The sequence below is a fragment of the Oreochromis aureus genome, linkage group 18 (assembly GCF_013358895.1).
Source record: "Oreochromis aureus strain Israel breed Guangdong linkage group 18, ZZ_aureus, whole genome shotgun sequence".
NCBI lineage: Eukaryota > Metazoa > Chordata > Actinopteri > Cichliformes > Cichlidae > Oreochromis > Oreochromis aureus.
In genome coordinates, this window is record NC_052959.1 from 21,834,768 (window position 1) to 21,854,642 (window position 19,875).

The 19,875-nt window shown below is 39.3% G+C and overlaps 2 long non-coding RNA genes across 2 annotated transcripts; one reads left to right on the top strand and one right to left on the bottom strand.

Moving 5' to 3' along the window:
• Positions 1 to 2,046: 2,046 nt before the first annotated feature.
• LOC120434564 lies at positions 2,047 to 4,610 on the top strand. Its single transcript, XR_005609176.1, has 3 exons — positions 2,047 to 2,289; positions 2,742 to 2,820; positions 4,243 to 4,610. It is a non-coding gene; the product is annotated as an uncharacterized LOC120434564 (long non-coding RNA).
• A 1,959-nt stretch (positions 4,611 to 6,569) lies between these two features.
• LOC120434505 lies at positions 6,570 to 11,656 on the bottom strand. The gene is made up of 2 exons (XR_005609130.1): positions 10,480 to 11,656; positions 6,570 to 7,218 (listed from the first exon to the last, which is right to left on the bottom strand). It is a non-coding gene; the product is annotated as an uncharacterized LOC120434505 (long non-coding RNA).
• Positions 11,657 to 19,875: the final 8,219 nt, after the last annotated feature.

The following is a 19,875-nucleotide window of genomic DNA, read 5'->3' on the forward strand; positions in this document are numbered from 1 at the left end:
AATATATTTGAAAAATCGAGTATTTGCACATTGTGCGAATGTGGAGTGGAAGCATATACTGTTGCCTATCACAAGCATAAAGAATGTGTAGGGTGATGAGACGTAGGAAGTTCAGTTTCTGGTGCTGTACTTCATGGTGTATTTATGTTTCATTTGATATTTCACTATTAGTGCCCTGATGTATATGTGGCACATTTTCCTAGTTCACAAATAAAAAGCATAGAGAATAACATTTTCCCTGCACTAGTCTCTTCTTGTCAGTGCTTGGTGCAATAAGGTATACAAGAGTGTCACTCTAACTCTATCTTGAACAAATCCCTGCTGACTGGTGAAGACCAATTTCTTTCACACGCACGCACACACACACACACACACACACACACACACACACACACACACACACACACACACGTGTATATATATGTATACAGATGTGGACAAAATTGTTGGTACCCTTCGATCAATGAAAGAAAAACTCACAGTGGTCACAGAAATAACTTGTCTCGGATAGACTGAATGGGTAATTTTGCTTCCCATTCAGTTTGTACACAGCAGAGAACGTGTCTCTCTGCTTTTGTGTACCTGCAGTTTGTGTGCTGATTTGACCACACATTTGAATCCTGTTGTTGCATCAGCAACTTTTATAGAAAAATAACGAAGAAGCAACTTCAAAATGAACCATTACTTTGAGATAATTACAGTACACTACTCTCCTATTTTTACTTGCCTCACAAAGGCTTTAAAAATTTCCCTCAATTTCTGAGAAATTAAACATTTGTTTAAAAAAAAGTGGGCAGTCTGGAAAAGGCGCCCTTCTTATAGCAAGTAAATATGCATAAAATGCAATGCGTCATTTTGAGCCATAAGGCTAGTAAAGATGGCTCTTGCTGTTTACTGTCTTCCCCTGGTCTTTCTCCACCATCCTATTACATTAAAGGCTAAAAAGCCCCCAAAATAATATTACAAAAAATGAGTGGCGCACTTGGGCCACTCTAATAGATTCTCCTGCTGAATTAATAATCAGAAATTAAATGTCTTAGACCACAGAGACCCTGAGGTAACATTGATAAATGAAGCACATTAGACCATATTTATGCCTCTATTATACAAACACAAACTTTAGTCAGGAATGTCAGGCATTTCTAGTAAATGAGCATCTGTGTTAATTTCACTGGTGCTTTGGGTCTCTTAATGATGTTAAAAATTGTATAGGCCTGAATTAAGTCTATTATAAAGCTATAACTAATATAGTTTTCTTTAATATAATCTGAGTTATTTCAGTGTCTCTGGCACATCCACAAATATGATATGTAGGTAAGTCTGGTTTCTTTTATCATGTAGCCTGATGATTTTGGTAATAAAAGTATTGCCTGAGAGCTCTTGCAAATGCAGTGTTATGAAGTGTTTAGAGACAATGTGAGAGAAAAAGTTCTTGCCCTGTTTTGCAAAACTGCACAGAGGACTGGAGCAAAGTAAAATAATAAGCAGTTCCCTGCTCTTTTTATCCGTCCAATCCTTTTCCCTCCAAACACATCAGTCTTAGTTTCTACCTTTAGCTGTTTGCAGGACTGACTTTAGCTTCACACCATGTATCCTAAACTTCTGACTGTTTCTGACCATCATCACCTGCTTTTTATGTTTTTTGTTTGCTGATTCTGCCGCAAGTCCCGTGGAAATAAGACCCATTAAACAGCACGTGTTACTGAAGTGATTTAAGAATAATATCGTGACATAGTGTCTGCAAAGCATTAAGATATGACTCCAAGATTATTGTTCATTCATGATTGCACACAGTCACAACCCAAGTTTATTGTTATTATCCATTTTCTCTCAATAAGTGATATGAACAAACTTTCATCACTTCCACGTCGCCTTGGCAAGTGGAGAAGCGCTCGGATAGACCCTAATCAGGATTTATCCTGCTTTTCTCTCAGAAACCAGGCCTGGCTGCGCAGAAACACTTCCCCCCCTCAATCTTTCATATGAAAAAAAGAAAAACGATGAAACAAGGCATCGCAGACTCACTGGATTATAATAAGTGTTTGACTTTGTCTCACTGATAATTCCCTCTAGAAGTAAACGGAGTGTGGCTTTAAAGGTGTTTCTCTATTTCAGAAATAGATTCTGGTAAGTTGTTGTAATCAAACTATGAGTTTATCACCTTCAGCCTGAATGAAAACCATTAACTTGCATGTTTCTGTTCGTATTTTGCGTTAAAATCACGGAGCACGTGCTGCAGGTGGTGCAGAGGGACATGAAGCTGCGCAAGACAGAGGAGGAGAGACTCAGGTGAGTTTTGAACTGTAAATGGAGCAGAAGTGGAGCTCCAGATATTTTATGTTTAGGAAGTGAACTGCACTGACTTTCCCCCCAACCTGCTGTTTGTCGATTGCAGCCTGGTTGCTCTCACTGTTCATATGAGTGTTTGACAGTTTTGAACTTCCTTACCTCTGATGAAATCTTATTTCTTTGAGTCTGGTTGTGAATGTGAAACTGCTGGATAATCAGCGTATCACAGCGGTTTATAAAAGTACACTTTTTCTGTTCTTAGTGTTGTAAAAAACCAAAAACCTAGGTTCGTGTATCCACATTATTTTATGTTGCACTGTTGCTTTGTGGTTGTGGCAAAGATTTGTGTTTTGTCCTTTGTTACATACTGATGTGCATTTTAGTGTAATTTTGGATTTAGACTGCTACATTCAGATAACAAGCGATCTAACAAGTAATTATGTCAATAACAGGCATAAAAAGAGAGAAGCCTTCTTCTTTGAGGAATGTGTGAGGGGGATGGTCTGCCTGGAATGGTGATGGCAGCAGAAGGTACAAAGCTTTAAGGATGACTCTCCTACACCAAAACAGGGCCATAAATTCTGGTGTTAGTCTTCCAGTCCTTCCCTCTTCTTTAACCCATTTAATTCCAAATCTTTCACCGCAAAATAAGTGCATCCATTTTACTTCTTATACATCCCCTACACGTATGTTTAATTTTTTTTAATGTCATAGGGGGTTAGAATGTTAACAATTGTTGCCGGTGGGATTACATGGGTCACTACAGGCCTGACCTGAGGGCAAGAAGTCATTGCCATGGTAATGCAAGTGTTACCTGTAAAAGGGTCATCTCTACATAAGGAGATTCTTCTTATTTCTTTTACAAGAAACATTTTTTTATATATATATAATTTTGTGTTTTTATTTCCACCCCTGGTGTTTTTACAGTCTTGCTCTGATACCATTTGTCTTACAATAATAATAAAACATAAATAAATAAATAAACTGAACTGAATTACTTTAGTAATGGGGCGATCGTGGCTCAAGAGTTGGGAGTTCGCCTTGTAATCGGAAGGTTGCCGGTTAGAGCCCCGGCTTGGACAGTCTCGGTCATTGTGTCCTTGGGCAAGACACTTCACCCAATGCCTACTGGTGGTGGTCAGAGGGCCCGGTGGCGCCAGTGTCCGGCAGCCTCGCCTCTGTCAGTGCGCCCCAGGGTGGCTGTGACTACAATGTAGCTGTGTGTGTGAATGGGTGAATGACTAGTTGTGTAAAGCGCTTTGGGGTCCTACTAAAGCGCTTTACAAATACAGGCCATTTTATAAAGTAAACAATAAAAATATAAACTGAAACAAGCACACCCACACTAGAAACCAACTTAAACTTAAATGAATTGGCACCGGAAAAAAAAGTCAAAATGAAAGGAAAACTGGTAAAATGATAAAATGATAAAGCAGGTCAGGCAGTACATGGAAAATGAGCAGCTAAAACTGATATGGCAAATGGTAAATGGCCTGTATTTATATAGCGCTTTACTAGTCCCTAAGGACCCCAAAGCGCTTTACATATCCAGTCATTCACCCATTCACACACACATTCACACACTGGTGATGGCAAGCTACGTTGTAGCCACAGCCACCCTGGGGCGCACTGACAGAGGCGATAAGATGGGAGAACTTTGCAAGTTCATGTAAAAACCAAATTACATCACAAAACTCTTTAGAAATTGCTAATATAGAGAAATGAAAGGAATGAAACTGCTGCAGAACCAATAAGGCATTAGCATAAAATTTTCTGCAGTCTTTTATGACCTGTCCCCCAATGCTTATACTCTCCATGCAGGAGTCGCCTTATTACAGGACTCGTCTGGCCTTAGGTGGCCCTTGCAGCTGCCAAGCCCGATCCTACGGTGGTAAAAATCGGACGGCTATGTTTTTAACCGGCTCTTCACTTTACATCTTTTCCACCTGCCAGCTCTCTCCCTCCGTCGCACTCCTGGTAACTCAGGAGTGCTGGAGGCTCAGGAGACCCAGTGCAGCAGTCTTACACGTCACCGGCTGTTCCAGCTGGTGGCTCTGGTGAGCCTCTCTAGCATCTCTTAATGTCCACTGGTGGCTCTGGTGAGCCCGGCCAGCACCTCCTCATGTCCGCTGACATCTCTGAGTCCATTCAGCCACCTCCTGCTTCATTGCCTGCAGCTGCTATGCTGCCACCTGGTCCAACTCCATTGTCTGAGGCTGCCACACCACCGTCTGGTCCAGCTCCACAGTCTGCGTCTGGTCCTGCCTCGTCCTGTTGTTGCCATGCCCCCATCTGTTTCTGTTCCCAGGTTAATGTCTAACGTTCCCAGTTTAGTTTTCTGTATTTACTTGTGCCAGCAATAAAGCTGAGATTTTGTAATATTTGCCTCAGAGAGTCTGCATTTGGTCCTATCCTGCCTGATCCGCACACAGTTCATGACAGAGATGTCCAGAAAAAGAAACATGAGCTGATATCAAACCTAAGGCCACCCTCAACTGATTCTACCAATCATGTTAACATTATATGTCTCTGACAAGAAATAAAAGTGTTTGCTGACTGGGTGTGGTGCTCTTAGTTCGTTCGGGTGAGCAAAAAGATACGGCTCCCGTTTTTAACGTGAACCTTGAACCTCTTAACAAATTTAAGAAAATGCATTTTGAGCATATTTGTCTTCTCTCGGATGAAAAAACCCAACAGGAAACGAGGCAGCTTGACCTGCAACAAGTAACCCATAGCAATGATTTGCATCAACCACAGAGAGAGGGCGCAAGTGTACCATTGAGAGTTGAGCAGCAAGTTGGCTGACCTGTGGCACTATAGGTGGGGCATTGTTGCCCCCCAGTGTGTCTGTGGGGAAATGCATCACCTCCCTGCAGGCTAAAGATTTGCAGTTATTTGAAAATAAGCATTCTTAAAATATTTTAAATGGGAACATGAACATTCAAACTGTTTGTTGGCAGCACCTTTTTTTGGGGCAAAGCAATGACACTCAGTGAATGAATGTGATGTGGTCACCTAAACATTTAACAAACCCACACTGGGAGTTACAGCATGAGCGATTTGTGTGCTTAGGAGGCATGGTTAGGAAAATGAAGCACCTTCTGGGACTGACAATGTGAACAAAACATAATTGGCGCCTCTTAGGCGGCAACAGATGGGGGAAAACTGCATCACCCTGCCAGTGGAGCCCCTGTCCACTCAGTCTCACAGTTAGGAGGACTCAAGCTTCTTACTCCTGGGCGTCGGGTCCTGCTGGGAACCCAAAGGTGTGCCTTTCATCCAAGCTGACTGGCGTGGAATTCGATCCAGAGGCTGCGGTCTCATTGGAGACCACATTTATTAATGTTCATTTGAACAAATGGGATTCCCTAGTTTTAATGATGCGAAGAATACCAGTTGTTTAAACATTAGCACAAAAACCTAAGCATAGACCTGAGTCTCTTTCCAAAATTCAGCAACAGTGCTACAGGTTGCCAACAGCTCCACATGTTCTCCCTCTGTACCTGTATAGTTCCTGCCTGCAGCACCAAAGGAAAGCAAGCAATGTCTGCCTTGCCCTAGCAGCACCTGTACCTCTTCTCCTCTTTAGTTCCACTTATCATAAATTCATCATCATATTCTTATCGTATCTTTGGTAAATTCTGTTTTTTAGGGTCCTGAATCCAAAAATGATCTCAATTTCCCTCCACCAAGTATTTTTTATTTTTTTGCAAAACATGAGGAGTTAAATGCTTAATTACACTAAAAAGCTTAGACCTCACATTTAAAAATATGAGTTTTGAAAGAAAACCTGACGTGATGGAGTTTTAAAAATGTTTTTGAGGTTTCAGTGAGTAAAAAATTATAAGAAAATCAGTCAAAAAACAATTCTGTGCAGTTCTTTGGTTGCAAACCTGTGTTATCAGCCATTATTATCAACTGAGTGAGTGAGCACACGAGAGCCGTTATGCATTTATACAGCCGTATTTCACATACCATTGACAGATGGAAGAAGTAGTAGTTCCTACCAACTGTTTAGACACTCTCAGCTTTTAAAAACGTCAACATTTCAATATTAGAATCAATTCTAGAACATAAATTTAAAGTGTGATCAGGTATTTTGATTCAGGTTTTGCAATTTTGCTGTGAAAATGCCTACTGTGTTTATTTACCAGAGTTTTTCACATTCTGAATCTGAATACAAGAGATGTGTGTTTTGCCTCTATGAAAGCACTAAAGAGGACACTCAGATAGTCTATTGACAGTTCATAAATTCAAATATCTCTGAGAGTAATCAGTCATGTAGTCTGAGAGGAAACTTTATTACAGCATTTTGTGAGTCTTTGTGTTCTCTTTGTGCTTCGGCTTAAAAAAAAAAGGTAAATTAGAAATATCAATTTATCTGATTTTGCAAAACATGAGGATTTTTGCCAGAACAGAAAGAACATTTTTTGTTGCTATTTTAACAGCATTTCTAATTATTTTGTTGTGTTATATAATGTATTATATTCAGATTATATTAAAGCCACTAAAGTAACTAGTCTCAAAGTCACTAAAATAAAAACAAATAAGCAAAAACAGCACAAAGCCTGTCTTAAATTTACAGTTGACATTGAGTCACAATGGCAAAGCAAGCAGTTAGGATTTAACTTTTTCGATAATGTACAGTCTGAAAAAGAAAAAGATAATAATAAACCTTTGCTTATTGCTTATTAAAGCAACAACTGCACTCATACGCGTCATCATAACCAACTGGTCTGTAGTATTGCCCTCCATTATACACATATACCTCTCGGCCACCAATACAACATTTATAGAAGTCATCAAACGATTTGCATGGAGGCAGGACTTTAGAACATTTGCAACATCTGAGGCAGCAGCCCATGTCACTCTCCTTTGGCACTTGGTTCCCCATTCTTGACTGTGTATTTAGCAGTAATATGTTTGTTTCTGAAAAATGAAAAATGGATTAGAAAGATGTTTAACATAACAGCAACTGTTTAGAACTTTATCAAATGCTGCACTGAGGTCATTGGGGCCAAAACAAGCACAGAGAAGAATACACTAGTGCCAAATCACAAAAACAGTTGCCCCACAACAGTCAGATGATCCCCATGAGTAAGCACTTGGCAACCATGAGAAGGAAAAACTTCCTTTTAACCGGAAGAACCTTCCAGCAGAACCAGGCTCAGGGAGGGACAGCCATCTGTCGCGAGTAGTTGGGAGTAATAGGAGGAAGACAGGACAAAAGACGTGCTGTGGAAAAGAGTGCGAGATTAATAATAAGTAAAGCGGAAGCAAGATGGTGCCTGTGTCTGGCTGTACTGCTGCCGCCTCTTTCTGTCTGTTTGTTTACTTTTCATGTTGTGCTAGTGTCTTTGCTACACTTTTGTCCGGCGTCATCTTTCTTTGTATTTATGATCACCACACATTATTGGCAATCAAATCTGCTATGGATAATTTTCAGAGTCAACGAAACGAGGTTGTTTTCCCACTGCCACTTGAGCACAGCGCAGCACCTGGTTTACCTCCATTCTGTCTGGTCAGGTCTTTTTTGCTTCCAAGGCCTCATCGGAGGAAGCGGGGCAAGAGAACAAGCTTTTTTGTGCTGCTTCATCGGCTTCCAAGAGAACTGGATCTTCAGAGGCTTTATTCCTGGGCTGCTGCCGGTATGATACGCCTGAGACTTGTTGGAGCTAGATTAATACCCACAACCCCCTCTGTTTACCATCCGGGCTGTCACCTGAAAACATGGAAAGCCACGGCTCATCGCAGTAGAAACCCTGATTTACTGTGTGGCTTGTGCCAACAAGTCTTATATTTTAAATGACTTGCTCTGTGCAGAGACGCTTGATTTTATGTTTATCACTCAGACGTGGCAGCGTAGAATGAAGGCTCACATCTTTTAGAGCTATGTCCCACAGACTGTTCATTTCTCCGTGCACCTCAGATATCTCAACGAGGAGGTGGAACAGCTGTAATTTTTAAAAAGACATTTTTATGCCAGATGATCTCTTCGAGCTGTTTCAATTCTTTCAAGATGATCATGATAAAAATTGGAAGAGATCAGCCCATGTACGGTATCTTAATTTATCGTCCACCTGTGTCTGCTGCATCTTTTCTGGCAGACTTGCAAGAACTTTTAACTTCCACTATTAAACTGGGCAAGGTCATCATTGTTGGAAACTTAAACATTCATGCAGAGGACTCATCAAATAGTACCACTAAGAAGTTCCTAAGCATCATGGACTCTTAATTTTGCTCAGCATGTATCAGGCCCTACTCACACTGCTGGGCATACTCTGGACTTGGTCTTCACTTATGGCATTTCCCTTGACCACTTGAATTTAAATGACATTGTCTTTAGCGACCATAAGTCAGTCTCTTTTAATGTGTCTGTCAACTCAGAGTCTCTTCCCCAAGGTTTTGTTAGGCGCAGGCGCTTTATTGATGACTCGGATATTTCTAAATTTTCTTCCCTTTTTGATTTTAAAACTTCTTTTGATGACGTTGAGCTCCTTATTAACAATACTGTTTGGTACCATCAACAGTATTGTTTCTCCTCCAACTCAGCATGCTATATTACTTTCTGATGAAGATTGTAATACTTTTCTCCATCACTTTGTAAAAAAGGTGATGGACCTGAGATCCAAAATCTCCTCAAGTGCCTCTCCTTATAAAGATGCCCCTCGGTGTCCTGGGTCATTTACTTCCTTTTCTCCAATCACACTTAATGATTTAATTAAAGTGATAGGTAAAATTAAATCATGCTCTTTAGATATATTACCTCTCTCTGTCCTGTCTGGGACTCTCACCAGCATTGGTCCCACATTGCTGTCCATCATCAACAGTTCACTGAGGCAAGGCTGTGTTCCATCCTATTTTAAACATGCCGAGGTAACTCCTCTATTGAAAAAACAGAATCTAGATCCTAGCTCTACTAGTAATTACCAGCCTATTTCAAAATTGCCATTTTTAAGCAAATTACTTGAAAAAATTGTAGAAAATCAGTTCAGGTCCTTACTATGCAGATTACAGATTGCTAACCCTTTTCAGGCTGGCTTTCAAAAGCATCACTCCACTGAGACCGCTCTCTTAAGGGTCTATAATGATTTATTAAAGTAATGTTTATGTTGTAAAGTTTATTAATAAATCTTATTAATAATTTATTAATAGCTTCTGGGATGTTGCAATGCAGTGGATTGTTCTGTGATCATTTTGCTTGACCTCAGTGCAGCCTTTGATACCATTGACCATAAAATCCTACTTAACAGGTTGAAGGTTTTGGCTGACATATCTGGATCTGCCTTAGACTGGTTTTCATCTAAACTTATCAGATAGGACCTTTTCTGTTAGGACTGACAGGTTTACCTCTAACATTGCCCCCCTAACCTATTCTTCCTTTAGCTGGCATTATTCAATCTTTTAGCGACGTTTCTTATCATTTCTATGCCGATGACATTCAGCTGCATATGTCCTTTAAGCCTCACCAGCTGGATAGGCTGTCCACCCTAGTCCAGTGTTTAACTCAAATCTCTGATTGGCTTTCTAACAATTACCCTGTTTTAAACAAAAATAAAACAGAGACCATGACTGTAGCTCCTTCTGAACTACATTCTAAAATCAGTCAGGTTCTTGCCTCTTTCTGTCCATCTGCCAAGTCAAATATTCAAAATCTTGGAGTAATATTTGATTCTTCTCTGGGCCTGGACTCACATGTAAAGTCTTGGTCTCGTTCCTGCTTCTTTCATTTAAGGAATTAGAATTAAAAAAATTGTTCGGTGGCTGTGGCTACTACGTAGCTTGCCATCACCAGTGTGTGAATGTGTGTGTGAATGGGTGAATGACTGGATATGTAAAGCGCTTTGGGGTCCTTAGGGACTAGAAAAGCGCTATATAAATACAGGCCATTTACCATATTTTCATTTGTGTCATCGCGTTTAGATTATTGTAATGCCCTGTTTACCAGCTTGGATAAATCATCTCTTTCTCGCCTCCAAGCTATACAAAATGCAGCGGCCAGGCTACTAACACGTTCTAGCAAGCATGCTCACATCACTCCCATTTTATATTCTTTACATTGGCTCCCAATAGATTTTAGAATTCATTTTAAAATTATTGTTTTAACATATAGAGCACTAAATGGCCAGGCCCCAGATTATTTATCCAAGCTTTTTATAAAATACACTGCCGCTCGTTGTCTTCACTCACAGTCTCAGAGTTTGCTGGTTGTTCCCCGTACACAACTGAAGACGAAAGGGGACAGAGCCTTTCAGTCTGTGGCACCAAGGCTGTGGAACAGTTTACCTCCACAACTGCGTTTGGTTTACTCTGTGGAATCCTTAAAAAGCAGTTAAAAACTTTTTTTGTTTAAACAGGCCTTCTATTGATCAACGCTTTTGAATTGTTTTGAATTTGCATTGTTTATATGGTTTATTATATTACCTAATGTTTTCTTTATTTTAACTTTTTCTACAGAGCTTTGTGACTGCTTGTCTAAGAAAATAAATAAACTTTACTTACTTACTTAATGATTAAATGCAAAGTGGTCTGTAAACACAGTCACACAGTGAGTGAAAGGTGAGTGAAGAAGGAATATGCAGTGCATCATGGGAAGCCCTCAAAAGTGGAGGCTTATTGCAGCGTGACTAAGGGAAGATTCAGAGTTACTCGATCCAGGCCTAACTATCTGCTTTGTCATAGAGGAAAGTTTTAAACCTAATCGTGAAAGTAGAGAAGGTGTCTGAATCAAAACTGGAAACTGGTTCCACAGAAGAGAGGCCTGAAAGCTGAAGGCTCTGCTTCCCATTCTACTTTTAAATATCCTAAGAACCACAATATACGATTATACAAAAAGTTGTTGTATAATGTGCACTTCTGTTTCACAGCACAGAAGAACAGTTTTCTGAAGTTTTACACAGAGTGCCTCACGACATGAGAGTAAATATGACATTACATAGTACCATAACCCAAAGATTGTATCAAGTCATATTTGTAAATATGTTTCAAGTGTTTTTCAGTTCTTTGTTTCATAATTTGTTGGAATATTTTCATAGCAAAATAGACAGATAACATCAGACATGTACTCATGTGAATAATAATGGAAATGAATAACTAAATACATAAGAAAAGAAAGGAACACCAACAAGAGCCTATAGTAAATTTATAGAGCTCTTCTCGGAAAAGCACATGTGTTTGGCACAACAGTGCATTCAGATCATGTCTCTGATTGTAAAAGCTGCCAGACAAGATCGTCCTCTACATTAGGGGGGACTAATGTTGAAACAGAAACAATATTTGCGAAAATGAACTTATATTCAAAACAAAAACAGAAAAAAAAGCTCTGTCCAGCAATCTCTAGGAACATGGTTGTAACAGTTGAATAAATACTTACCAGTCTTTCCAGAGTCGCTTGAACAGTTTGTAAATCTTTGATAAAAAAAAACACAAAAAAGGTTCAGAACAGGAAAATCGGTGTCAACAAATACATTTATAACAATTTAGGCCTAACCAGAAAAAAGGAAACTAAACATATAACCTTAACTGCACAGAAATAAAGTGATAAAGTAGGCTACATTGTTATCATCGAAATTATTTTAGCTTTAAGGGGAAAAAATAAAAATAAGTAAATAGCAGCTTATATCCCATTTCTCCTTCAACTGCCAACTCAGCTCATCTAAAAGAGGAAGCTAAAGCATCCATCCAAGAAAAGGTAAGTACTTTAACTAAAATAACTTCATCTGAAAAGTGCTGAAAAAAATACATGTGGAAACTGCTTTATCAGGATCCACTGCCAGAATAAAGAATAAATGAAGTATTTAAAGACAGACTTCTTACCCCAAAAGTAGAGCAGATGACGTGCTTTGGTCTTTCAAACAGCGCCTTATAACGAGAACCAACCCCCCCTCTTTGTGACGCAGTATGTCGCTCATGTAAATCAGCAGTAGAACATTTATACCATTAATGGAAATAAGAAGGAGAAAATTGATAACATTACCAGAAATGAGCAGAAGTAGATTAATAACACCTGAGAACATTGCAAAGTAATGCAAATTGCATCATTACATCATTATCATGGTTCAGCTGTGAAAACTGCACCACAGTCAGCCAAATGTGGACTTTATTTCCACAGCCAATGGTGGTTGAGCCGTGAAAGTAAAAAAAAAAATTGAACCAAAGTGTAGCTGGTAAAGATATAATATCATACAGCTACACAGTATCCACTACATATTGACCAGAATTGGTGGATGCTTTTTAAAGAAATGTTTTTTATTATTCTTTAAAAAAAAGTGTTCATCAGTTAGTTCACTAGAATAAGAAATTAACTGTAAATATATATATTTACTTTTAATATTTCTTATTATTATTTCTTACACAAGAAACGTTTTTTTATAATTTTGTGTTTTTATTTTAACCCCTGGTGTTCTTCAGCCTTGCTCCGATACCATTTATCTTACAATAATAGTAAAAAACAAAATAAAGTAAACTAAATTGAAGTTAAGAGTTTTAGTAATGTGAAGTAAACAGTAAAAATCTAAACTGAAACAAGCACACCCACGCTAGAAACCAGCTTAAACTTAACTGAATTGGCACTGAAGAAAAAGTCAAAATGAGAGAAAAACGAAAACTGATAAAATGACAAAGCAGGTCAGGGACCATGTAGAAAATGAGCAGCTAAAACTGATAATATGGGAGAACTTTGCATTTCATGTAAAAACCAAATTACATCACAAAACTCTTTAGAAAAAATGTATAGAAGTGAAAGGAATGAAACTGCTGCAGACCTTATGTTTTTTAGACAAGTCAGGCATTACATGGAAATGAAGCAGAAAACTGATTACACTGGCAGAAATGAAAAGTAGAAAACTGATCCCATCAGAGAACTTTGCAAATTAATGCAAAAACATAGTGATATCAATGGTTTCCTGTTGAGCATTAACACCTTTTTCACATGCCTGCAGAAGATACTGTACTTTTCAGTGCATGTGCTGTGGATTTCTCGGTTATTTCTGAGTGGAATCAGTCATGTCACTGAAATATGAATCAAAACTACTGCAGATAAGCTATAATATCTGAATGAATGAACAAAAATACATACATTCATTTTTATTGCTGATAATTTAGGAACTAATAATATATCCAACAACACAAAGGTTGTGTGACGGCAATGAAAACTGCTGCAGAATCAGTATGAAAGTGGCTATTATTATGGAACTTATTCCCTCCCTCACTGCTTTCTCCTTGCAAAGAGCGGTGTTTCCAATTCTGTGGAATGTCGGAATTTATTTTTTATCCTTAAGGTTCATGTATCCCATTATTTTATGTTGCTTCGTGGTTTGTGGCACAGATTTGTGTTTTGTCCTTTCTTCCATACAGATGTGCGTTTTAGTATAGTTTTAGATTTAGACTAAAACTCAATCTCACAGTTAGGAGGACTGAGGCTTCTTACTCCTGGGCGTCGGGTCCTGCCGGGGACCCAAAGGTGTGCATTTGATCCAAGTCGACAGGCGTGGAACTCGATACAGACTGTGGTCTCATTGGAGGCTCACTCACAGCAGAACTGGGCGCTGCTCTCTTGCTGGTGGGCAGAAGAGCGGCGGGTCTGTGAAAGCTAGCTTTGGGATGGGGGTTCACATGACATCTGTGGATGATGTCATGCAAAGTTTCTTTCTTCTTTCTGCTTCTTTCTCAGATTAAATCTAGCCCGGCAGTCTTTGAATGATTGTCCGAATAACACAGCAGCAGACACTGGTTTGTCCAGATAAACAGCTCTGTCCCTGTCCAGGACATCAGAGAGGGTCAGTCACAGGTGCCACAGGCCTGAACCCACTAAATCGAATCCAGCTGCGAAGCAGAGAATCTGCAGTGCTTGAATGCCATAGTTGTGGGGCCACTGACACCATGGTTGTGGGACTGAGCCACAGGAAGTGGCTTAGGCCAGCCTGTTCATTGCTCCATGATGCGGTTAGCTCATAGACAAAGTCTGGGAACATTGGAAGGCTGTTTTTGACCATTGTGGGCTCTGGTGGGGGGAAAAATCATGAAAACCATGATGCTTTCTGAGCTGCCAGAGGAGAGGTCCAACTGCAGCTTCTCCACTGCATGGGGAAACAGGGATAAAAGAGACGTGTCATCATGGCCATTTGAAGAGGCAGCAGCTGCACACTTGATCAATCACTGATTTTCCTGCTCATCCGCCAACATACCATAGATGTCTTTGCCAATATCCAGCACGTTATCATCTTCCTGGGTCTTCCTTTAGTTAACACATCAACATATTCCATGTAGTCAGCCCAACTAATTGCAGGTACATCGACTGGATACTGCTCTGCTTTGGGCTCAGACAAAGTTAGGGCCCTAGACACAGAGAGGAGATGGTCATTCAATGCAACAGCTGTCCATCCACTTTCTCCACAAATATCACAAGTCTTGCATGGTCAAGCACTGGAGCTGGCAACAAAACGCAGAGGCTTTGGGCTTAGTCAATGCTCTCCTGGCATGGACAATTCCCAGGCAGACAGGGCACGGATTGTGCTGGTCGCTGTCATGCAAAGAAAATCTGGACTCTGTGGACAGGGGCGAACAGAAGATTTCTGCTTGGCTGCCTTCGGTTTGGTATCCATTCCAAAACGCAAAGCAAAATGCTGGACAGGAAGACTTGAAATCTGTGGGCAGCCTATGCACCAACTGCACGGTGGAGGCTAAGACTGACAAGGCCAGTTAAGCTAACTTTAAGTCGGCAGACAATAGAGCTAACTAGCTGTAGCTAGCTAGCTCAACTCAGTAGAGGCGTTCTTAGCAAGGTGAAGAGTGTAGAACTGAGTGAGTATTCTGACATCCTGTCACAGTCGGGCAATAAGAGATGGAACAATTAAACCTGGTGAAGATAATGACGAGGGGACTTGATGGGCATTCAGTCTCTTGGCTGTGAAAAGGTATGTGAGATTCTTGTGATCAGTCCAGATGATGAATGTTTATTAGCCAAGTCAGGCATTACATGGAAATGAAGTAGAAAACTGATTACACTGTCAGAAATGAACAGCAGAAAACTTATCCCATCGGAGAACTTTGCAAATTAATGCAAAAACAGAGTGATATCACCGGTTTCCTGTTAAGCATTAACGCCTTTCTCACATGCCTGGAGATGATACCAGGGGCGATTTTAGCCCATTTTTGAGGGTGCTGAAGCACCCCCAAAATGAATCAAAGCACCCCCAAAGATTTCTTACTCACAGACTGTAACGCAGTCAGTTCTTCTTTTACTGTTATGCTGTTTTGTGGATCACAAGGTTTAAAACTACTTATAAACACATACAGACACACACACACAAAGTAACTCCACCAGAGTGCCATTTTCGGGTCACTTTTGCCGGTCCAAGCCCGGATAAAGGAGCAGGGTTGGAATTGTGACATTAAAAAAAACAATAATTGCTAAAAGAAATTTAATTTGTAGTTCTAAATGAATTCTAAATGCAATTTTTACTCACTTTATGTCTCTTCCACGATGTTGTTTCTCTCTCCAACAACGTAGATAGGTTACAATTACATTAGCATGACCAATTATGCAAATTAGGCGATGACGAAATTTAGCGACTTCTAGCGACTTTTAGGACAGCCAATAGCGATTTTCCTTACTGAGGAGTTGGCAACACTGAGCGGAGCGGAGGTGTGAGTGCCTGGCTTAGGAGTCAGGCCATGTTTCTTTTTAGCTGAAAAACATTACACCCAGGTAACCTGCAGTGTTGAAAACGTGTTTTCCGACGATGTTTGCTACCCTACAATCCGTCCTGCTCTGTAGTAAAATCAGTGACATTTGACCGTGCTGTTGCTCGCATTGAAATGTATACAGCCTATTTAAAATATAAAACTTAAAATTATCTGTAGCCTGCTGTTGTTACCAGTGTCCTGTTTGAAAAAGAACGAGAGAAGCTGCTTATTTTGTCATATGTGCCGATATTAAACCCAAGGTACTTACTAGCTAACTGACTGGATTCTCATTAACCTTATAACTTCTGTTGTGTGTGTGTGTGTGTGTTTGTGTACAGAGAGAATGTGAGGAGAAAGTACAAGGTCAGGAAGAACCAGGTAAGAAAACAGACAGGGAACAGAAACTGTTAAACTGCTTGAGAGAGTTGACCACCAAACAGTGATAGATTTGCCAACCTCAAGGTGAGGTGACATAGGTTAAAATAAAAGAAAAAATCTGCAATGCCATATTAGTAGTATCTGCAGTAAAGATCTTTTCATACATTGTACCATAGGCACAGTTGCCTCCATTTTTATAATTTTTTTTAATTAATATTTTGTACATTTGTACATTTAAAGGACTCTTCTATTTTTGGAGTGTATTTTTATGTATCTGTATTATATTATACATACACTTTAAAAGTGAATCTCTGTCCAAAAAATGCACTCAGTTTACTTTTTACTCAGTGTGAGCATCATTCATTATTCTCCCGCAGTAATTAAGGTTAGGATATGTATTTTTTTTTATTCCAATCCATTCTTCTTTTGCAGTAGTAGTCTTTTGCGGCATTTAAATAACCTTTATCAGATTTGATGGTTTTGTTACAAACTTTTCAAAAAAGTGTTTTGCTTTTCTTTCACAAATGTGGGGATTAGAATTTTTTTTTTTTAGAATTGAATATTGATTTATTGATTAGCATTCAAATATCTCAGTGAAAACAGAATAAAGATTACCACAAAGCAAGAAACCACGAGACAAGGCTAATCAAAAGGTATTGGCTGAAGCATATGCTCATTAAATTGTGTTAAAATGTACAAAACAGTGATGTCATGTTTTGTGACGAGGACCCAGGCACAGAGAGACTTGATGAATTTAAGAATCTTATGATTTAATAAAGAAATTTGCAGACTTGCACAGAGATGGTAAAATTATGATGACTGATAACGGAGACGAAGACAACAGACAACGAGGACAGGGAGGAACAGGAGTTTAAATGCACCAAGGAGACAGAGAGAACTCGGGACAACTGGAGACATTTAGGGATGCAGGGACTGACAAAGACGAGGTCTCTGTGACAAGTAAAGTTTATCTTGCCTGGCTGGGCAGCTCTCCTGGTGCTCAGCACCCCCAAAGCTCTGATCCTAGAATCGCCCCTGGATGATACTGTAATAAGAACAGTTTCAACACAATTTTTGGTGACTTCAACTTTGAACATTGGTCAGTTTAACCCAATTTTTGGATATTTATCCTAACCCAGTGTGCTGGGTCAAACCAAAACCCAACCCTGTTAAGTTGAAACAATCCAGAATTGTTTTGACCCAGTGTTTTTTAGCATGCAAAGAGCAATGTTTACAATTCTGTGAAATGTCAGAATTTTTTATGTTTAAGGTATCCCCATAATTTTATGTTGCACAATTGCTTTGTGGTTTGTGGCACAGATTTGTTTTATGTCCTTTGTTGCATACTGACTTGCATTTTAGTATAGTTTGGGATTTAGACTGCTACACTCAGATACTAACAAGCATAAACAAAGAGAACCCTTCTTCTTTGAGGATTGTGTGAGGGGGAATGGTCTGCCTGAAATGGTGATGGCACCAGAAGGTACAAATCTGTGAGGCTGACTCTCCTACACCAAAAGAGGGCCATAAATTCTGGTGTTAGGAAATGGTCTTCCAATCCTTCACTCTTCTTTAACTCTACAGCCCTAAACGAAAGTCAAGAGGTGGTTGCCATGGTAATGCAAGTGTTACCTGTAAAAGGGCCATCTCTATATACAGAGATGTCCAGAGAGGTCCAGAAAAAGAAACGTGAGCCAATATTCTGTTTCTGTGGCCTACAATAAAAGTGTTTGCTGACTGGGTGTGGTGCTCTTTGTTTGTTTGTTTGTTTGTTTGGGTCTCCTGAGTGAGCTGAGACACGGCTACCGTTTTTAACTTGAACCTTGAACTGATTAATACATTTAAGAAAATACACTTTGAGCATATTTGTCTTCTCTCTGATGAAAAAACCCAACAGGAAATGAGGCAGCTTGACCTGCAACAAGTAACCCATAGCAATGGTTTGCATCACCCACAGAGAGTTACAGTTCATTCATGTAAACCAGCCAGTAATACATACACATCAAGTGGGTGCAACATGGTGAATCTGAAGAGAGCAAGAATACTTTATGGTTGAAAAATTCACCAAGTAAAGTTATCTTTGCTAAAATGCTTCCCATCATCCAAACTGTGTGGTGTTTTCTGAGGTCTGTCTCATAAACCCCACACCAATCTCTCCAGCTAATCAGCAGCCCTCCAACAAATCATCCACTGCAGAGGGACAGCTCAACATTTAACCTGTAATACACATATTTTTCCTTGTATTACATAATTAATCATTACATTATTTACCTGCATTATATCAATATCTATATTTACATAATGTCCCAGCTTCATTTATAGCTACATGCTATAATTATGTTACTAATTCTTTCACTGTACATCTTTCTGGCTTTTATGATTCAAAGTTAGCATTTTATTAGCTGCTCTGTCTAGCTCTTGCAGAATAATTCCACCAGCTGCCACCAGAAAAGAATGATAAATAGGCATCCTTAGATCTAAATGCAAGAGATGTGTGTTTTGCCTTTCTGAACACTAGAGGTCACTCAGGTACTCTGTAAAGTTCATGAATTCAGAAGCCTATGAGAGTGATTGTTAATGTTCTCTAAGAGACACATTGCTTTTTATGTGCTCTTTATGCTCTGGCTGGGGAGTGAGAACATATGTGATCAATTTCAGCTGCTCATATAATTGAACATGAGTCAAAAGTTGGTAACTATCAGCATTGGTTTTGATTATTTTTAAAAATATAAAATCTTATATCACCATACAAAAAATGTTATGTTTCTGAGTTTACAAACCATGAGCTTTTTTACATAATTCGAACAACATTCAAAATTGTTTCATATCCACATAATGTGCCATATTACAAAATTATTAAAACATCAAAAATAAACAAAATATAAACAGTTTAAAAAAAACAGTCAATTTACTATTGAAGTTATGCTAGTATGGCTAAACAAGCAGTTAGGATGTTTTTCTGTTTTGACCTTCCTGAATAGGAAAATAGTCGTTATTAGTCACGACACAGAGAGCTCTATTGATGATGATCAGCCAGGTGGAAGATCTCCATAGTGTCCTGTGTGATCTGCTTGTAAGTCACATTCTCAAACCTCACAGACTGAAAACACAAATCCACTCAAATGAACGCCACTCTAAGCAGCTCCATTCCCTTTTATTAAGAATCACACATAAGTTATGTATACGTGATTTATTTAAATGTCATTTTAAATGTGATTATACCTTTTGTTCTGAGAAGGTTGGTGACTTTGTTTCTGTATGGCTCATTTTGATCATTGTAGTCTGATTTGCCAATCCAATCTGTAATTGTTTTTAGATCATCATCTGCTATAACACCTTTGTTTTGAAGCAGAGAAAACCATGTCTTTACCATCTCTGTGCTGTGTTTCTGAAAGCTGTTTTCAAAAATTTCAAGCCTGGTGTTACTCATTGAGTTGTTCTGAAAGTTTTTGAAGTCCTTATTATGATCCAACCAGAGTCTTGGCATTGAACCAAGGATTGTCAGCTTGAAGGTGCTCTTTA